This window comes from Neofelis nebulosa, chromosome 4 (assembly GCF_028018385.1).
Source record: "Neofelis nebulosa isolate mNeoNeb1 chromosome 4, mNeoNeb1.pri, whole genome shotgun sequence".
NCBI classification, from domain to species: Eukaryota; Metazoa; Chordata; class Mammalia; order Carnivora; family Felidae; genus Neofelis; species Neofelis nebulosa.
The window spans coordinates 28,805,425-28,825,494 of NC_080785.1; the positions used below are offsets into that span (position 1 = coordinate 28,805,425).

The 20,070-nt window shown below is 37.5% G+C and overlaps 1 protein-coding gene and 1 non-coding gene across 2 annotated transcripts in view; one reads left to right on the forward strand and one right to left on the reverse strand.

Annotated features, from left to right (window-relative positions):
- IQUB (IQ motif and ubiquitin domain containing) overlaps window positions 1–20,070 on the forward strand; it is a 236,829-nt gene that overhangs the window by 76,005 nt on the left and 140,754 nt on the right. The gene's annotated exons all lie outside the window — the stretch shown is intronic.
- Window positions 1,538–1,679, reverse strand: LOC131511287 (U4 spliceosomal RNA). The gene has a single exon (XR_009261464.1). It is a non-coding gene; the product is annotated as a U4 spliceosomal RNA (small nuclear RNA).

Below are 20,070 nucleotides of genomic sequence, written 5' to 3' on the forward strand. Positions count from 1 at the left end.
AGTGCAGAGCCCGCTTGGTATTCTCTGTCTCCCTCTCTCTCTCTACCCCTCCCTTGATCATGCTCTCTCTCTCAAAATAAATAAACTTAAAAAAAAAAAAAGAACTAATGTAATTAATACTAATGTAACTAATGTAATAAGGTTTTTAGAATATCATAAAAACAATAATAAATTTATATGGTATTATTCATTACTTAATTTTAATAATGCATTGTATAAATAGCTAATATAATTTATTTATAAGGCAAAGATGAAGCTAAAATGCATAGTATTCCTTAAGTAAATCAGTATACATGCATATATTAGACTGTGATGTTCAGCTTTTGGAAATAATTAAAAAAGAATTATGTATGAAAAATCAGAAATAACTCCAGTAATTTTTTATCTATTTATTTATTTATTATTATTTTTTCATCTAAATCCAAGTTAGTTAACATATAGTGTAATAATGATTTCAAGAATAGAATTTAGTGATTCATCACTTATCTATAACACCCAATGCTCATCCCAACAGGTGCCTACTTAATGCCCATCACCCATCTAGCCCATCCCTCCCCCCCAACACCCTGCCAGCAACCTTCAGTTTATTCTCTGTATGTAAGAGTCTCTTATGGTTTGCCTCCCTCTCTGTTTTAATCTTATTTTTGCTTACCTTTCCCCTTTGTTTATCTGTTTTGTTTCTGAAATTCCACATATGAGTGAAATAATATTTGTCTTTCTCTGACTCATTTTGCTTAACATAATACATTGTGGTTCCATCCACATCGTTGCAAATGGCAAGATTTCATTCTTTTTGATTGCTGAGTAATATTCCAGTGTGTGTGTGTGTGTGTGTGTGTGTGTGTGTGTGTATACACAACATCTTCTTTATCCATTCATCAGTCGATGGGCATTTGGGCTCTTTCCATACTTTGGCTATGACAATAGTGCTGCCATAAAAATTGGGGTGCATGTGCCCCTTCAAATCAACATTTTTGTATTCTTTGGATAAATACCTAGTAGAGCAATTGCTGGATCGTAGGTTAGTTCTATTTTTAATTTTTTGAGGAACATCCATACAGTTTTCCAGAATGGCTGCACCAGTTTGCATTCCCACCAGCAGTGCAAAAGAGATCCTTTTCTCCACATCCTCTCCAACATCTGTTGTTGCCCAAGTTGTTAATTTTAGCCATTCTGACAGGTGTGAGGTGGTATCTCATTGTGGTTTTGATTTGTCAGTAATTTTTTTTTAATATTAAGATTAAGCTTTTCCTGGGGCACCTGGGTGACTCAGTCAGTTAAGCATTTGATTTCGGCTTAAGTCATGATCTCACGGTTAGTGCAAGTCCCGTATTGAGCTCCACACTGACAGTGCAGAGCCTGCTTGAGATTCTCTCCCTCCCTCTTTGCCCCTCCCCCACTGGTGCACGTGTGCTCTCTTTCTCTCTCTCAAAAATAAATAAATAAATAATAAATAAATAAATAAACTTTAAAGAAGATAAAAAAAGATTAAACTTTTCCTATGTATCAACAAAAGGAAAAAGTATATACTGCTAAAAACTAATTGATCCAGTAACTACTTATTTTTATTTTTTTGTATTACTAATAGAATATGATAAATATTGGGAAAAGTTTTCAATTAGCAATAATCGCGCCTCGGATAAACCTCATTGGCTACGATACTGCCACTGCGCAAAGCTTAGAATATGATAAATATTGGGACACCTGGCTGGCTTGGTTGGTTAAGTGTCCGACTTAGGCTCAGGTCATGATCTCACAGTTTGTGGGTTTGAGCCCCATGGCAGGCTCTGCACAGGCAGCTCAGAGCCTGGAGCCTGCTTCAGATTCTGTCTCTGTCTCTCTCTGCCCCTTCCCCACTCCTGCTCTGTCTCTGCCTCTCAAAAATAAGTCAAATGTAAAACAAAATTTTTTTTAAGTATATGATAAACATTAAACATTTTATAAAATAACTAAAATTTTATAAAATAAACTAAAAGAATGAATATCTTGAAGTGAAGATTTAGTTACATATACACATTATATATACATATGTGAAATGTGTATAATTTAATCATATAATTTGACAAAATATGTTAATTATATTGCCCTACTGTATGCTTTAATTCTATCAAGTTTAAATGGTATCACATCAAATGTACACCTACAAGTTTTATTCCTTGTAGTTAGAATGGTACGGTACTTGTTCTTTGGTTATTGGGAGGTACTTTTCATTCCACCTAATCACTCATTCTGTGGAGAAATATTGGGAGAAATGGAAAAGAAATGCTCATCCTTAAGTAAAAAATAATCCATTTCCACCTCTATGTTTTCTTTCATATATCTTTTTGCTTTACTTACATGTTCTTTAGAAATTAATTATTTTAATAATAATTTAAGGATGCTGAGATTAAAACTATTGAAGGAAAATCCTCATTCTGATTAACCATGCTCTCCAATTCTCCAACATACCTGATTTTAGATCATCCTGACAAGGACCAAAATTCCCAATTTCTTCATTTTTTTACCTACAATTGACATAAGACACAGGAAGACAAGATACTTTCATTAAGATAGGTTTGGTGTGCTTTGATTACTCATTAAATGAGGTTCCACAATAATAGTATTTGTAATTGCCCCTTAGTTTATTGCCTTGGTAGTCATTACTCCCTAGAACGATGTATCATAGAGAGATTCCTAATGACCAAGGAATCATTAGTTATGGTAGGAAATGGGATGTTATGAAGAGGGAGATGAAAAATAGAATCTACTTGATGCTAAAGTGCAACTGCACGTTGAGAGTATGAGAAATTAATTCCTTCAAACCTTGGTGTCCTTACACCCCTTAAAAGTCCTCCTATACCCTCCACCCCCAAGGCCATGCATTTTTCAGGTTGAAGATTTCTGACTTTGTCCTCCTTTCCCAACTATTGCTGGCCCTTACTTCTTCTTGTATAAAAATTCTGGAACCATCACTGACCTAAATGCTGTAGACATTTGAGCTTGTAAATCCAGAGTACAGTCAGAGGAGGCAGGAGAAAAATGGAGAGAAAAAAAATTAAAGAAGAGGAAACAAAAGGAGAGATGCAAATCTTTATCTATAGAGGGAAAGAAAGCACACGAATCTATAGAGGGAAAGTACACACGAATAAGGATGAAGAGGATGTATCAACTAAGAAAATAGATACAATGGTAGTTTTAAAAGCACTTGATTAAGACAACTGTTTTGGATTTTGATGTAAATCTTAGGGTGAGTTATAACTTCTCTTTGAAATATCCATTGATCCAATTGTTCCCAAGTAGAAGGCCCCTTGGAATCACCAAAGGAACTTTAAAAAATACAGAGTCCAATCCTTTTCTAGACCTACTGAATCAGAATTTCTGGGATAGAATCCAGGATGCACTTTAACAACCTATTTGTGTGTATTATTATATTCTCATAAGACACCTTCCAGGTCTAGGAAACTGCAAACACCATGTGGGGACACTGAGGAAGGATGACAAAGGAAGCATTTTTTTTTTAATCTCCAGAAATTAGAAAATGAGGAAATAATGATAGAACTTGCTTTTGGGAGCATATTGAAGAAAGAGAGCCAAGACGAGGACACAAGAAGTGACCCAAACCTCCTCCAATTTCTGACTTTTGAGGGACAGTAGAAGAGAAAGGTTTAAACGGGTGAGCTGGGGCTCAAGAAGGACTGGCTGACCAGGGAACAGTGTGCACAAGGGTCTGGAAACATAGTAGTCAAAATCAAAATCACTGGGAGATGAGCTGTGCTAGCAGCAGATTTTGTCCATTTCATAAAAATGCCTGGACCTAGATGCCTCTCATCTTTCTAAATCTCAGCCTAGAGAGGTCACCTGGATCCAGCCCTCCCTTTATCCCACCTAAGTCACTGCTTCTAGCGTTTTCTCTCTTCTGTCCACCACTCACTCTTGGACTCCCCTTATCATCTCATAATTTCCCTTCCCTCTCAGATTTCTTTCCAGTATCATTCACCATCTATATCTGCTTAGCTTTCTGTTTCCATGGTGAGTCTTGTTTTTTCATGATCGATGAAGCTGAATTCTTGTTACCGATCCCTTCATTGGGGAATCCATTGTTACCAGGAAGAGCATTGGCAATAGGCACTGGGCTAGTGATTAAGAGCATTTTCCTATTTATCACTCTAAAAAGTAGAAGTAAATAATACATGAATGAATATAGATTCCAAAATGCTTTCACTAATGAAACCCTGACACATACACTTCTTTTTTTTTTTTTTTTACATTTATTTATTTTTGAGAGAGAAAAAGAGAGAGACAGAGTGTGAGCAGGAGAGGGGCAGAGAGAGAGGGAGACAGAATCCGAAGCAGGCTCCAGGCTCTGAGCTGTCAGCACAGAGCCCAATGCGGGGCTTGAAACCACAAACTTTGAGATCATGACCTGAGCTGAAGTCAGATGCTTTACTGACTGAGCCACCCGGGTGCCCCATGACACTTTGACTTCTTAACCCCTCCTGCAATGTACAAGTCATCCCTGGTGAAAAATTCCTGTTATTTAACCAACTTCTCTCATGTCACAGACCAGGCCTATGTCCTCTGTTCCACTGTAAAAATGGAAAACCATTTTTTATCATTTTTTGTATAATAACCTCTCATTTGATACCTAGAAATTGTACAGTGAACTTTTTCACCCAAGTTTATTACTTATTTCCACAGTTAATATAATAAAATTTGAAATATCTTTACAAAGGGACATACCACCCCACTGCCTTTAACTCCAGCTTTACCATATTTATGGGAAGAGCCATAAGTCAGTTTTCCCCAAGGCTACTCTTGATTTTAGGTGACAAAACAAAGGCTACTTGCTGTAGGTGCATAGACTCACACCTGTTATCTCTTCTTGAGTCCAGATCTGTAGTCAGTTCCTCTGTAAATCTCCCTCTTCTAAAACTAAATGTTCAGAAAGGATATCTAAACTGATGTAAGGCTAAGTTTTTTCAGCACAAGTGATTTCTCAAAGCTCTATGCCACTATTCTTCATTCCAGCTATTAAAATTCATAGCAGCAAACTCTGTGAACACTGGATCTATGTGGGTTGGAGGTAAATTTAGGCCTTAATAGAGGATGTCACTCACAAGGCAAGATAATTTAAAGATGGTCTCTTTGCATTTGAATTTCAAAGCACTACAGCAGGAAGAAAGAAATGTTGCCAGTGTAAATTTATGTATGATATGGCTTCTGAAAAGTATCTCTAGAGTCAACATATGGATCACAGAGATCCTATAATAAGCCTGGATAATGAAAAATCACTTATTTTTATCTCAGTTTATTTTTAAAGATGATTTTATACATTTTAATATCCACAGGAACCAAAACCGTATTTCCACAAGGAGAAAGACATGTATGGTAATCCAAAAGCCTGACGCCAAGTATCTGCCCCCAAAACTTAAAGTTATAGGATGATCTCATTTGACCATCTGGGAAAACAATATTAAATAGATAAATTCCAAACAGTGGCCATGATCTGCAGTAGTAATCTTTTTTTTGTAGTTGTATACTGGCTCCCACATAGGTTGGCAGTAACAACTACAAAGGTAATTTTGGCACATATAGGCATAGAATATCCAGTTAAATTGAGATGTTTATTCGCTACATTTTTATTCGCTAAATCTAGCAACTCTTATTATAGAGGTCTTTCTTTGGCCTTATGTGCCTCATTTCTTTTGGCAACAGGCAGAGAATTGGAGAGTCTCACTAGAACCAGAAAAATTATTCATTATACCTCTATTTTTAATAAGCTTTCTTCATTCTCCTCCCCATGCCTTTCATTCTCAAAAGCTATAAAGCTCAGCAAAACCGAACCAAACAGAACTGGGCGAAATTCATTAATGGCATTTTAATTTCACTCTTATCTGTGCTTATCTATATAAATAATTTACATAATTATAGGGATTTTAACATGACAAACTGTTTGTGTTATGTTCCAACCAACTTACAAAGCCCTACTGGAGCAGCAGAAGGTATCCTGCTGCCTGCTCTAGATTCCCTGACGTTCCTCTGTAAAGTGTCTTACATTTTTAATAAATTAAGAAAATCTATGTGCTAGTGTACCTGTTAACTAAGCCAGGGAAGCCAACTCTTTGGGTCAAGGAGGGGCATCAGGGTCCTGTTTCATATTTATGTAGAATGTACATCTCGTTCTTTGCAAGACACCAAGGAAAACAAGCCTGGATTAAGTTCAGGAAGAAGGAGGGAATGAGAGAGTGTTGAGTGAGGGCTGGAGAGGAGCTGAAGCAAGTGTGTCATCTGAGAGAGGTTCTTTGGAAAGGAGAAAGGCACTGCCCTGATTCCATCCCCCCCCCACCTCACTTCACAGCAGGGGGCAGCTGTTTGAATCACACCATTGCTTAGGCTTGTGGGGCTGACTTGGATTCCAAGTTCTTTTGTCTTTCTGATGTTATCTTTAGTTGCTGTGTCATCATTCTAATTTTTGTCCTACCTTTTTTTTCCCTTGGAACTGATTGCTTGTTCACTACACGTATCTCTAGGAGATTTCCCTGTGATTATTGTGGGAGTCAGTGATTGGGAAAGGAGGGTGGGCTTGGGATTTCACAGTCATTCAATGAGAGTTCTGTGATATTTTTATCTTTAGCATAATTTATTCTGGTTACAGTATTTGGAAGCAGATATCTTTGATTTTATTTTTTAGGCTTAAATTTGAAGTGAGATGATGTAGTTTCTTTCTTGCAAGTCTCATAAGTATACCCAAAGCATTTTCTATCGTATTTAAAAGCAAAAATGATTTGCCAAAAAGTGATTGGGGCTCTCTTTCACCCTCCAGTGTATTCCCTCATTCGGTTGGCCCTTCTCTGACCTCAGAGCCTGATTCCCTCATACTGCATTCTGTTTTCCCCCCAGGGTATACTCTATTCCGCTCTTCACCTTTTTCTCCTACCTGTCAATTCATTTGTTCATTCAGTTATGTATTAGTTCATTTTGCAAATAATTATTATCTACCATGTACTGTTCTAGGTGCTGATGCACAGCACTGAATAAAGCAATGTTCTTGCCCCCATGTGTATGTAGGGGTGAGAGACAAAGTATAAGTAATATAATGTGTAAGTATGTAAACACATATAAGTATTTAAATATAAAAGTATAAGCATACAATGTCAACCAGAGATAAAGACCATTAAGGAAAGCCCATTCAAAGTAAGAAGAGAGTTCTATTAGTTATGGTGGTAAGGAAAGGCCTGTTTGATGAGGTGATATTTGAGCAGCAACCTGACTAAAGCAAAGGAGGAAACCAGGCAAATAACTGGGTTGAAGAGTTCTGGGCTGAGGGAACAATAAGAAAGCCAGTGTGAGAGGAAAGGAGATCCAAGTGGTAGCCAGGGGCCAGATCACGCAGGGCCTTGTAAGAACTTTGGGATTCCTTTTCATGAAAAGGGACAACATTGTAGGGTTGTAGATACAGGAAAGTAACAAGGTGAAATTGATATTGTAAAACACTGTTCAATGGCTCTTCCCCAAAATACTAGTTTTTTCATGCATTTGTGGCTTTTTATATACTATTTCTTCTGCCCTCTAATGTTCTCTCTCACCCCATTTTTCTGCTCCCATTGTGTTTTGTGCATAGAGTTGTTATGTTGCATAACAGTATGCTCTAATTCTTTATTAGGAGACTATCTCCTTTATTATTTATTGTGTCAACTGTGCTTTATTTTTTTATTTATTTTATTTTTTTAATGTACATCCAAATTAGTTAGCATATAGTGCAACAGTGATTTCAGGAGTAGATTCCTTAGTGCCCCTATCCATTTAGCCCATCCCCCCTCCCACAATCCCTTCAGTAACCCTCAGTGTGTTCTCCATATTTATGAGTCTCTTCTGTTTTGTCCCCCTCTCTGTTTTTATATTATTTTTGCTTCCCTTCCCTTGTGTTCATCTGTCCTGTGTCTTAAAGTCCTCATATGAGTGAAGTCATTGATAATTGTTTTTCTCTGACTGACTAATTTTGCTTAGCATAATACCCTCTAGTTTCATCCACGGAGTTGCAAATGGCAAGATTTCATTCTTTTTGATTGTCAATACTCCATTGCATATATATATACCATTTCTTCTTTATCCATTCATCCATCGATGGACATTTGGGCTCTTTCCATACTTTGGCTATTGTTGATAGTGCTGCTATAAACATTGGAGTGCATGTGCCCCTTTGAAACAGCATACGTGTATCCTTTGGATAAATACCTACTAGTGCAATTGCTGGGTCGTAAGGTAGTTCTATTTTTAATTTTTTGAGGAAACTTCATACTGTTTTCCAGAGTGGCTGCACCAGCATTCCCACCAGCAGTGCTAAAGGGATCCTCTCTCTCTGCATCCTCACCAACATCTGTCGTTGCCTGAGTTGTTAATGTTAGCTATTCTGACAGGTGTGAGGTGGTATCTCATTGTGGTTTTGATTTATATTTCCCTGATGATGAGTGATGTGGAGCATTTTTCATGTGTCAGTTGGCCATCTGGATGTCTTCTTTGGAGAAGTGTCTATTCATGTCTTTTGCGCACTTCCTCAATGGATTATTTGTTTTTGGGGTGTTGAGTTTGATGAGTTCTTTATAGATTTTGGATACTAATCCTTTATCTGATATGTCATTTGCAGATATCTTCTCCCATTCCATCAGTTGCCTTTCAGTTTTGCTGATTGTTTCCTTCACTGTGCAGAAGCTTTTTATTTTGATGAGGTCCCAATAGTTCATTTTTGCTTTTGTTTCTTTTGCCTATGGAGACATGTTGAATAAAAATTTTCTGCGGCCAAGGTCAAAAGGTTTTTGTCTGCTTTCCCTTGAGGATTTTGATGGCTTCCTGTCTTGCATTTAGGTCTTCCATCCATTTTGAGTTTATTTTTGTGTATGGTGTAAGGAAGTGGTCCAGGTTCATTCTTTTGCATGTCGCTGTCCAGTTTTCCCAGCACCACTTGCTGAAGAGACTGTCTTTATTCCATTGGATATTCTTTCCTGCTTTGCCAAAGATTAGTTGGCCATAAGTTTCTGGGTGCATTTCTTTACTTTGTTCCATTGTTCTGAGTGTCTGTTCTTATGCCACTACCATACTGCTGGATGATTACAGCTTTGTAATACAGCTCAAAGTTCGGGATTGTGATGCCTCCTGCTTTGATTTTCCTTTTCAAGATTGCTTTGACTATTCGGGGTCTTTTCTGGTTCCATTCAAATTTTAGGATTGTTTGTTCTATCTCTGAAGAATGCCAGTGTTATTTTGATAGGGATTGCATTGAATATGTAGATTGCTTTGGGTAGTATTGACATTTTAACAATATTTGTTTTTCCTATCCAGGAGCATGGAATATTTTTCCATTTTTTTGTGTGTCTTCTTCAATTTCTTTCATAAACTTTCCGTAGTTTTCAGTGTATAGATTTTTCACCTCTTTGGTTAGATTTATTCGTGGTATTTTATGGTTTTTGGTGCAACTGTAAATGGGATTGATTCCTTGATTTTTCTTTCTGTTGCTTCATTGTTGGTGTATAGGAATGCAACCTATTTCTATGCATTGATTTTATATCCTACAACTTTGTTGAATTCATGAATCAGTTCTAGCAGTTTTTTTTGGAATCTTTTGGGTTTTCCATATAGAGTGTCATGTCATCTGCGAAGAGTGAACATTTGACCTCCTCCTGGCTGATTTAGATGCCTTTTATTTCTTTGTGTTTTCTGACCGCAGAAACTAAGATTTCCAATACTATGTTAAATAACAGTGGTGAGAGTGGACATCCCTGTCTTGTTCCTGACCTTAGGGGGAAAGCTCTCAGTTTTTCCCCATTGAGGATAATATTAGCATTGGGTCTTTATATATGGCTTTTATAATCTTGAGGTATGATCCTTCTATCCCTACCTTCTTGAGGGTTTTTATCAAGAAAGGATGCTGTATTTTGTCAAGTGCTTTCTCTGCATCTATTGAGAGGATCATGTGGTTCTTGTCCTTTCTTTTACTGATTTGATGAATCACAATGATTGTTTTGTGGATATTGAAACAGACCTGCATCCCAGGTATAAATCCCAGTTGGTTGTGGTGAATAATTTTTTTAATATATTGTTGGATCCAGTTGGCTAGTATCTTGTTGAGGATTTTTGTATCCAGGTTCGTCAGGGAAATTGGTCTATAGTTCTCCTTTTTTGGGGTCTTTGTCTGGTTTTGGAATCAAGGTAATTCTGGCTTCATAAAAAGAGTTTGGAAGTTTTCTTTCCATTTCTATTTTTTGGAACAGCTTCAAGTGAATAGGTGTTAACTCTTCCTTAAATGTTTGGTAGAATTCCCTTGGAAAGCCATCTGGCCCTGGACTCTTATTTTTTGAGAGATTTTTGATTACTAATTCGATTTCTTTACTGGTTATGGGTCTGTCCAAATTTCTATATCTTCCTGTTTCAGTTTTGGTAGTGTATATGTTTCTAAGAATTTGTCCATTTCTTCCAGATTGCCCATTTTATTGGCGTATAATTACTCATAGTTTTCTCTTATTATTGTTTGTATTTCTGCTGTGTTGGTTGTAATCTCTCCTCTTTCATTCTTGATTTTATTTATTTGGGTCCTTTCCTTTTTCTTTTTGATCAAACTGGCTAGTGGTTTATCAATTTTGTTAACTCTTTCAAAGAACCAGCTTCTAGTTTCATTGATCTGTTCTACTGTTTTTTTTTTGGTTTTGATACCATTGATTTCTGCTCTAATCTTTATTATTTCCTGTCTTCTACTCATTTTGTGTTTTATTTGCTGTTCTTTTTCCATCTCTTTAAGGTTTAAGGTTAGGTTGTGTATCTGAGACCTTTCTCTCTTCTTGAGGATGGCCTGGATTGTTATATACTTACCTCTTATGACCGCCTTTGCTGCGTCCCAAAGGGTTTGTGCTGTGGAGTTATTTTCTTTGGCTTCCATGTACTTTTTAATTTCCTCTTTAACTTCTTGGTTAGCCCATTCATTCTTTGGGATGTTCTTTAGTCTCCAAGTATTTGTTACATTTCCAAATGTTTTCTTGTGGTTGATTTTGAGTTTCAGAGTGTTGTGGTCTGAAAATATGCACGGTATGATCTTGATCTTTTTGTACTTGTTGAGGGCTGATTTGTGTCCCAGTATGTGATCTATTCTAGAAAACGTCCCATATACACTGGAGAAGAATGTATATTCCACTGCTTTAGGATGAAATGTTCTGAATATATGTTAAGTCCATCTAGTCCAGTGTGTCATTCAAAGCCATTGTTTCCTTGTTGATTTTCTAATTAGATGATCTGTCCATTGCTATAAGTGGGGTGTTGAAGTCCCTTACTATTATGGTATTATTATTACCAATGAGTTTCTTTATGTTTGTGATTAATTGATATATATTTGGGTGCTATCACATTTGGAGCATAAATGTTTACAATTTTTCAGTCTTCTTGTTGGATAGACCCCTTAGTTATGATATAATGCCCTTCTTCATCTATTGTTACAGTCTTTATTTTAAAGTCTAGATTGTCTGATGTAAGTATGGCTACTCCAGCTTTCTTTTGTCGACCATTAGCATGATAGATAGTTCTCCAGTCATCTATCTCAATCTGAAGGTGTCCTTAGGTCTAAAGTGGGTCTCTTGTAAACAGCATATAGATGGATGTTGTTTTCTTATCCATCCTGTTACTCCATGTTTTTTGATTGGAGCATTGAGTCCATTGACATTTAGAGTGAGTCCTGGAAGATATGAATTTATTGCCATTACGTTTCTTGTCGAGTTGGAATGTCTGGTGGTGTTCTCTGGTCCTTTCTAGTCTTTGTTGCTTTTGGTATGTATTTATTTATTTATTTATTTATTTATTTATTTATTTATTTATTTTCATCTTTTCTCCTCTCAGAGAGTTCCCCTTAAAATTTCTTGCAGGGCTGGTTTAGTGATCACGAACTCCTTTAATTTTTGTTTGTCTGGGAAACTTTATCTCTCCTTCTATTTTGAATGATAGCCTTGATGGATAAAGAATTCTCGGCTGCATGTTTTTCTGATTCAGCACATGGAATATATCTTGCCACTCCTTTCTGGCCTGCCAAGTTTCTGTGGATAGCTCTGCTGCAATCCTGATCTGTCTTCCCTTGTAGGTTAAGGACTTGTTTTCCCTTGCTGCTTTCATGATTTTTTCCTTGCCTGAGTATTTTGTGAATTTGACTATGATATGCCTTGTTGATGATCGGTTTTTGTTGAATCTAATGGGAATCCTCTGTGCTTCCTGGATTTGGATGTCTGTGTCTTTCCCCAGGTTAGGAAAGTTCTCTGCTATGATTTACTCACATAACCTTCTACCCTTTTTTCTCTCTCTTCATCTCTGGGACCCTTATGATTCTGATGTAGTTCCTTTTTAATGAATCACTGATTTCTTTAATTCTTAAATTGTGCTCTTTTTCCTTAGTCTCCCTCTTTTTTTCTGCTTCATTATTCTCCATAAGTTTGTCCTCTATATCGCTGATTTACAGCTCTGCCTCATCCATCCTTGCCAGTATGGCAGCCATTTGAGGTTGCAGCCAGTTATAGCATTTTTTTTTTTTAATTTTTTTTTCAACGTTTTTAATTTATTTTTGGGACAGAGAGAGACAGAGCATGAACGGGGGAGGGGCAGAGAGAGAGGGAGACACAGAATCGGAAACAGGCTCCAGGCTCCGAGCCATCACCCCAGAGCCTGACGCGGGGCTCGAACTCACGGACCGCGAGATCGTGACCTGGCTGAAGTCGGACGCTTAACCGACTGCGCCACCCAGGCGCCCCAGTTATAGCATTTTTTTAATTTCATCCTGACTAGCTTTTATTTCTTTTATATCCACAGAGAGGGATTCTAATCTATTGTCAACACTAGCTAGTATTCTTATTATCATGATTCTAAATTCTGGTTTAGACATCTTGGTTGTATCTGTGTTGGTTAAGTCCCTGGCTGTCGTTTCTTACTGCTTTTTCTTTTGGGGTGAATTCCTGTCGAGGTCTGTGGTTCAAGTTGTGCAGATTGTTGTATTAATCCTGAAATCAGTTTTCTAGGTGTGCAGGATGGTTTCGCGTTGATCACGGACGTGAGACACAATAAAACTTCCATGCTGTTCCATCACCTTGGCTCCTCTCTGAGACTATCTCCTTTAATTGTTATGCTGCAGATGATGTCCTCATTCATTATCCACCAGAATTAGAACAATTCATGTAGCCCTTCTCTTATCAAAGTGTTGAGTGGATAAACAAATGAGGTCGAATGAATAAGTAACAAATGCTTCAGATTATTGTGTCACTAGGAAGTAAGGTCCACATTAGAGAATCCCTTTAACTCTGAATATTGTTTAATGGTACAGTATGAAGTTGGCTTATATATATATTTTTTTGTCAAAAGACTTTAAAACCTAGCTAGAGTCAACAGCCTGTTTACTATGTATTATTCTCTAACATTTTTTTTCTTGAAACTATATATACTTATATCAACCCAGCACAATTAAGATATGAGCGTTTTAAAAAAATTTAAATTCAGGGGCGCCTGGGTGGCGCAGTCGGTTAAGCGTCCGACTTCAGCCAGGTCACGATCTCGCGGTCCGTGAGTTCGAGCCCCGCGTCAGGCTCTGGGCTGATGGCTCGGAGCCTGGAGCCTGTTTCCGATTCTGTGTCTCCCTCTCTCTCTGCCCCTCCCCCGTTCATGCTCTGTCTCTCTCTGTCCCAAAAAAAAATAAATAAAAAATGTTGAAAAAAAAAAAAAATTAAAAAAAAAAATTTAAATTCAAGTTAGTTAACATACAGTGTAGTATTGGATTCAGGAGTAGAACTCAGTGATTCATTCATCTCTTACAAATGACACCCAGTGCTCCTCTTGAAAAGTGCCCTTCTTGGCTGTTATGGACATCACTTGATTAGGACCTGCCAGATGTAGATACCCTCCCACCCCCCTGCAACCCCAGCTATGGGAAAGGCCACACTTGATGTTTGTTTTTTAACTGCAATGAGATAGAAATTTCAGAAGAGAAAAGAGGAGAAATTGGGAGGGGAGGGAGGAGAAGAGGACATTGAGGAGAGGAGAAGCTGGGAACAGCACCCTTGACCTTCTAATGCTGTGGCTTTAGAAGGCTAGGCTGCCAAGCTGCTCAAGGACCCATGAAGAAAATAAGTTCTCTCCCTTCAGAGAAATGTCTTCAGGAAAAAAAAAGTGCCACAAACAGCTTTCTTTTCCCAGACACTAGAGTGTTTTCCCCTTAGGTCAATGACCATTAGATAACTGACCCTATTTTCATTTTTGTTTTGGCCCCAAAAACTTAGAATGACATTTACAGCTCAATTTTATTAACGCTGTAGTTAACTCTCTAGTCCGTCTAAACATTTATTCCATCTTTCTACCTGGCCTTGTCTGTTTATAGTTATGTATTCTCAGGTACCAATTTTCAACTATTGTATGTTAGCTAGTAAATTATATATGCTTGTAGGCAAACACCATTCTTATGTGACCAATAAATAAAATAAATAATGAAAAAGAAAAGTGCCCTCCTTAATGCCTGTCACCCATTTAACCCATCCCCCGCCCACCTCCTCTCCAGCAAACCTTAGTTGGTTCTCTGTATTCAAGAGTCTTTTATGGTTTGCCTCCCTCTCTGTTTTTATCTTATTTTCCCTTCCCTTCTCCTGTGTTCATCTGTTTTATTTCTTAAATTCCACATAAGAGTGAAATCATAGGCTATCTGTCTTTCTCTGGCTGACTTATTTTGCTAAATGTAATACCCTCTGGTTCCATCCATGTTGAGCCTATTTTAATGGTATTATTTCCTACCTAATTTTTTTCTTAAAATCTGTAAGTGTGCCAGATACTGTTGGCTAGTACTTGACTATAACCCCTCTCTTTCATGTGCACTACTGTTTCCAGAAAGACTGAAAGCACTTTCCTAGAATCCCTCGATGGTTAGGTTTCAGATAGGTGCTGCCAGTGAGGAGGTTCTGAAGCAAAATTATAAGGCAGAAGGAAGAGAAACACTCTTCTGCTTCCGGCTCTGGTAGTGGCAGGAAATTTCAGGTTCTTTTAGTGGTGGCTTTGGATCCAGCAGCTGCAGAAACAGCTGTTCTAAAAAGTTAGCACAGCATAGAGTTAGTTTTATCCTTAGCCCAGGGAAGGTAGCAGGGGCAGCCTCTCCTCAGCTGAAGTGCCTGAATCTTCCCCAGGGTCGGTGACAAGTCTAGGTTCCTCGCGCTGGCTCCACAGTGGTGGTAGCCTGGTCTTCAGGTAATGCCTCATTTTTGTTTTGCTCAGCCAAACCTTCTAATACATTTGTTATGAATTCCCTGCATTAAATCCTTGCCTTCTTTTTTGGAAATACCTCAAATGGGTTCTGTTTTCCTCATTACATACTAATAAGGAAAGGAGTAGACTGCATTTCTGCATTCACAGGTGTTGACCAAAATGTAGCCTGGAAGTCACAGTCCTCTCCCTACTCTAGTTTCTAAACACAAACTCTGTCCAGTGTAATTCAAAATGATGAATTTTCAAGCTAAACAAAATTCCTGTCATTTCTAGGTTTCTGAGGGTTTTTTTTATTGTTGGTTTGTTTCTACTTATAAGGGGACAAAATCTTCTGTTACCCCACAGAACCCAGCATGGTGCTGAGTTAGAATCCTATGTACAAAAATATACCTGTTGAACTGAAGGTAGATTAACATACAAAAGAAACTGTAAACTAAAAAGCTAATAAAATATGTATGAATACTCAGAAGTATGCGACAATACAGAATGTTGGGAACCTAAGAAAGAGTGAGTGGTGGTAACCTTGACTTTCCCTGCTTTAGTGTTATCTGTCGTCTATGGAAAGATATAACATGACGTTTTCTTTGCCTCATTCACATAAATGTTCAAGTTTAGTAGGTGAGTGACTACTCAGCTCTCTCCATGTCTGTGGAGTTTGAAGTGACCCACAGCCTCTTAAATGAGTGCTGGTAAAACCACTGGCAAGGCGTGAGTGGGTGGGTGTAAAACTCAAAGAGTATTTGGGTTCTTAGAGAAATACTCAACTACTTAGAAATGTGCAAAAGTGAATTGCCTTATTACTGTGGAAATAATAAAGCAGAAGTTAGTGAAGCAGGCATTTTTCCAGACCAAACATATTGTAGATGTAATGGATACAGGGTTAAGAGAGAGAGAGAGGTGGCAAAAGCCTTGAATATAATGAAAAGGAGTTTGGACTTGATATTATTGGAAAGGATTAGCTATGTGGCTGAAAGAGGGAGTTTAAAATGTGGCCCACTGACCCTACATTCTACCCACCTGGGCATTATTCTTTTATTTTTCTTTTTCTCTTCTATTTCTTTTTGTTTCTTTTCTTTTTATCTTTCCTTTTAAAGTAGATAATCCAAAAGATAGCATGTATCCACCAGGGGGACATAACCCACTACCAATAATAAATTTGAAGAGTTTGGTATAAATATGAAAAATTTGCCAAATATGGGGGCACTTTCAAAAAAATAGGTTGGGGACCCAGGATTTCTGAATTTAATCTAAGTTTCCCGATTAAAAGAAAAAAATTGGTATGCCCACTTTCCTTTGCATCATTATATGGAGGGCATGCACTATGAATATTGTAAATGAGAGTCACCATCTGATTTGATGAAAAAAAGTGATCATCATTGTAACTTTTTTCATGTCTTTAACTAGTTGGGACGTTTAGGAGAAGTGCAGAGTCTCAGAATTGGATTAAAGCAGTGCCAAACAGATATGGGAGGGATGGATAGAAGAGACAGCATGCAAAAAGAAACAAAAAGACAATTTGATCTACAAGTTGTGGATAGAGCAATGGGGGAAATCAAAGAAGTGCCTAAGGAGCTGAACCTGAGAGCCTAGGTTTGTTAAAGGGGGTGGGACTTATAGAGTTGTAAGGGTGTGGGAAGGAGGACTGGGACTAGACTAAGTGCCTTAAATGCCTTGCTATTCTACAAGTTTCTAATGAAGTTTAACAATTCTCTCATATAATGGAATGCTCTGTTATTGGGTTGGTTAGTCACAGTTTTCTATGCTTTATTCAAGTTCAACCTTCTTCGCTTCTCCTCAGGAGTCTACTGCACAGTTTCAAGGAGGTTTTCCACTTGCCAAAGCTCCAAGCAAGGACAGTAGATTTTTATGAAATTCAGAAAGGCATAATAAGAGGGATGACTTCAAAAGGTAGAAAAGTCTGTGGAAACACTGAGAGATTTCTCCTAGTATACGAGTTTTCTATAACCCCTAATTTCAAGGGTTAGTAATTCCAATGTTAACAAATTACAGTTCTAAGTAGGGACATGATAGCAGGCTTGTAGTAGTGGAAAATTTGGTTTCAGGATGAAGGCATTACTAGTAATGACAAGATGAGCATTTAAACATGAATTTTTTTTATCTTGATGTGGAGAGTTATTCAGAATCCCAACAAATGAGCTAGTGGTTGCTTGCCCTACTTTTTTGTTGACATGGAAGTATGCAGATCTGCATTCTATCTAGATCCAATTACTGCAGATGCTGTAAGAAAAGGTGGCTTAGGGGCGCCTGGGTGGCGCAGTCGGTTAAACGTCCGACTTCAGCCAGGTCACAATCTCACGGTCCGCGAGTTCGAGCCCCGCGTCGGGCTCTGGGCTGATGGCTCGGAGCCTGGAGCCTGTTTCCGATTCTGTGTCTCCCTCTCTCTCTGCCCCTCCCCCGTTCATGCTCTGCCTCTCTCTGTACCAAAAATAAAAAAAAAAAAAAAAAAAATTTTAAAGAAAAGGTGGCTTATCTTTTTTTTACTTCCTTGGGTCTCATCCATTCTTTTTTGGGTCTTATTTGATTAAGATCATGCAAGAGGATTTTATTTGAATTTCTTTTTCTCTTGAAGCATTCTTTGAAGCACTCTGGTAAATCTCTGTCTCTAATTTACTTTTGAATTAATTTGAAGCTTTGTTTCAATCAGAAGAAAGTGATTATTAAAACCTATGTTGTATTCTGAGTGGCAGTAGAATTTATAAAATGTTAGTAATCGAGATTGATTTTCTCAGGCAAGGAAGGCAAGTAAAATAGTTTTTTTTTTAAAGTTTATTTATTTTGAGAGAGTGAGAGAGAGAGAAAGAGAGAGAGCAATCATGAGTTGGGGAGGTGAGGAGAGAGAAAGAATCCCAAGCAGGCTCTGTGCTAACAAGTCTGATGCGGGGCTTGAGCTCACAAATTGTGAGATTATGACCTGAGTTGAAACTGAGAGTCAGATGCTTAACCAACTGAGCCACCCAGGTGCCCCCAAAATTTTGTTTTATAATAGAGCTTAACTGGAAAATTTTTTTTTTTTTTTTAATTTTTTTTTTCAACGTTTTTTATTTATTTTTGGGACAGAGAGAGACAGAGCATGAACGGGGGAGGGGCAGAGAGAGAGGGAGACACAGAATCGGAAACAGGCTTCAGGCTCCGAGCCATCAGCCCAGAGCCCGACGCGGGGCTCGAACTCACGGACCGCGAGATCGTGACCTGGCTGAAGTCGGACGCTTAACCGACTGCGCCACCCAGGCGCCCCTTAACTGGAAAATTTTTTAACAGATGTAGTTGTAGCTCCCTTCTGTATGTAATGGTATTTGCCTCTAAATACTTAAAAGAGAGCTACGTTGGGAATTTCACTAATTAGTAGTCAACAATGAATTGCAATTTTGATTTATTACCATCCTTTGTGTGACTACTGCATGCTAACCATATGTTTTGTATATAATTCATGGCTTCTGATGTGCTTGGAATTGTTTGTTCTCTTCGGTAGGTAAAGTGTTAATTTATTACACCATTAGTATACACATTTCCGGTATCCTATAATCAGATTTTGGAAAAGCATCCTACATATTTAGCCATCACCAAGTAAAGCAAAGTGAGTTGCAAGATGTAGTTTTCATCATTCTCTTCACCTCATTATTCATTTTTGAGGGTTCATTGTTTGAAATTGTTTACTAGAAATACTTTATGTACTCCTTTATAATTAAACCATCACAAGTATTTTGGTAGGTGGTGAATTTTAATTACCATTTTGTAGTGGTTTATCTGGACCAATCCACTTACCATAGAAGCTGTCAGTGAAATCTGGTGTGTGTGTGTGTGTGTGTGTGTGTGTGGGGGTGGGTGGGTGTGTGTACACATACATACAGATACATATGTATACATAGATATACATAGATATATATATGTGTATAAATATCCACATCATGTAGAATATGTATATTTATATATATCTCCCTTAGAAGTACTATTCATATTTAGAAATTGATCAATATGATGTGAAGAATGTGTTTGATTTTATCTTTCTGTAATTTGCTATTTGGTTGTCTCACACTTTTTAAAAGTTCTTTCTCTGATTTCAGATTATACCTTTTATTATATACTGAGATTTTGTATTCCTTTTGGTTTCTATCCTGATACACTAAATTGTTTCATTAATCTGCCTATTAATGCATCAATACTACACTACTTTATTTATACAGACTTTATAGCATGTTTTAAAATTTAGTCTGGTCCCCTCTCCTACATTGCTTTTCTTTCACGAGGCTTTTCTGGCTTTTCGTTTTACTCATTCTGATATGTAAGCTAACTAATCAACTTGTAACTTAAGAAAAATATGATGATATTTTATTAGGATTGTTTTAAATTTTTAAGTTTTCCTTGGAAAATTGACATGTTTATGATGTTGAATATTCTAAACTAAGAATCTGTCAGTGTCTTTCCATTCATTCAGGTTTAATTTTGTGTTTTTGTTTCAAGAATGCTTTATAGTTTTACTCATGTAAGTCTTGCACTTTTCTTTCTTTTTTTATTAGTTTATTTTTTTTTTTAACTTACATCCAAGTTAGTTAGCATATAGTGCAGTAATGATTTCAGGGGTAGAATCCAGTGATTCATCACCTACATTATACCACCCAGTGCTCACCCAATGCCCATTGCCCATTTAGGCCATCCCCCCACCCAAAACCCCTCCAGCAACCCTCAGTTTCTTCTCTGTATTTAAGAATCTCTTATGATTTGCCTCCCTCTCTGTTTTTATCTCATTTTTGCTTCCCTTCCTCTATGTTCATGTTTTGTTTCTGAAATTCCACATATGAGTGAAATCATATGATA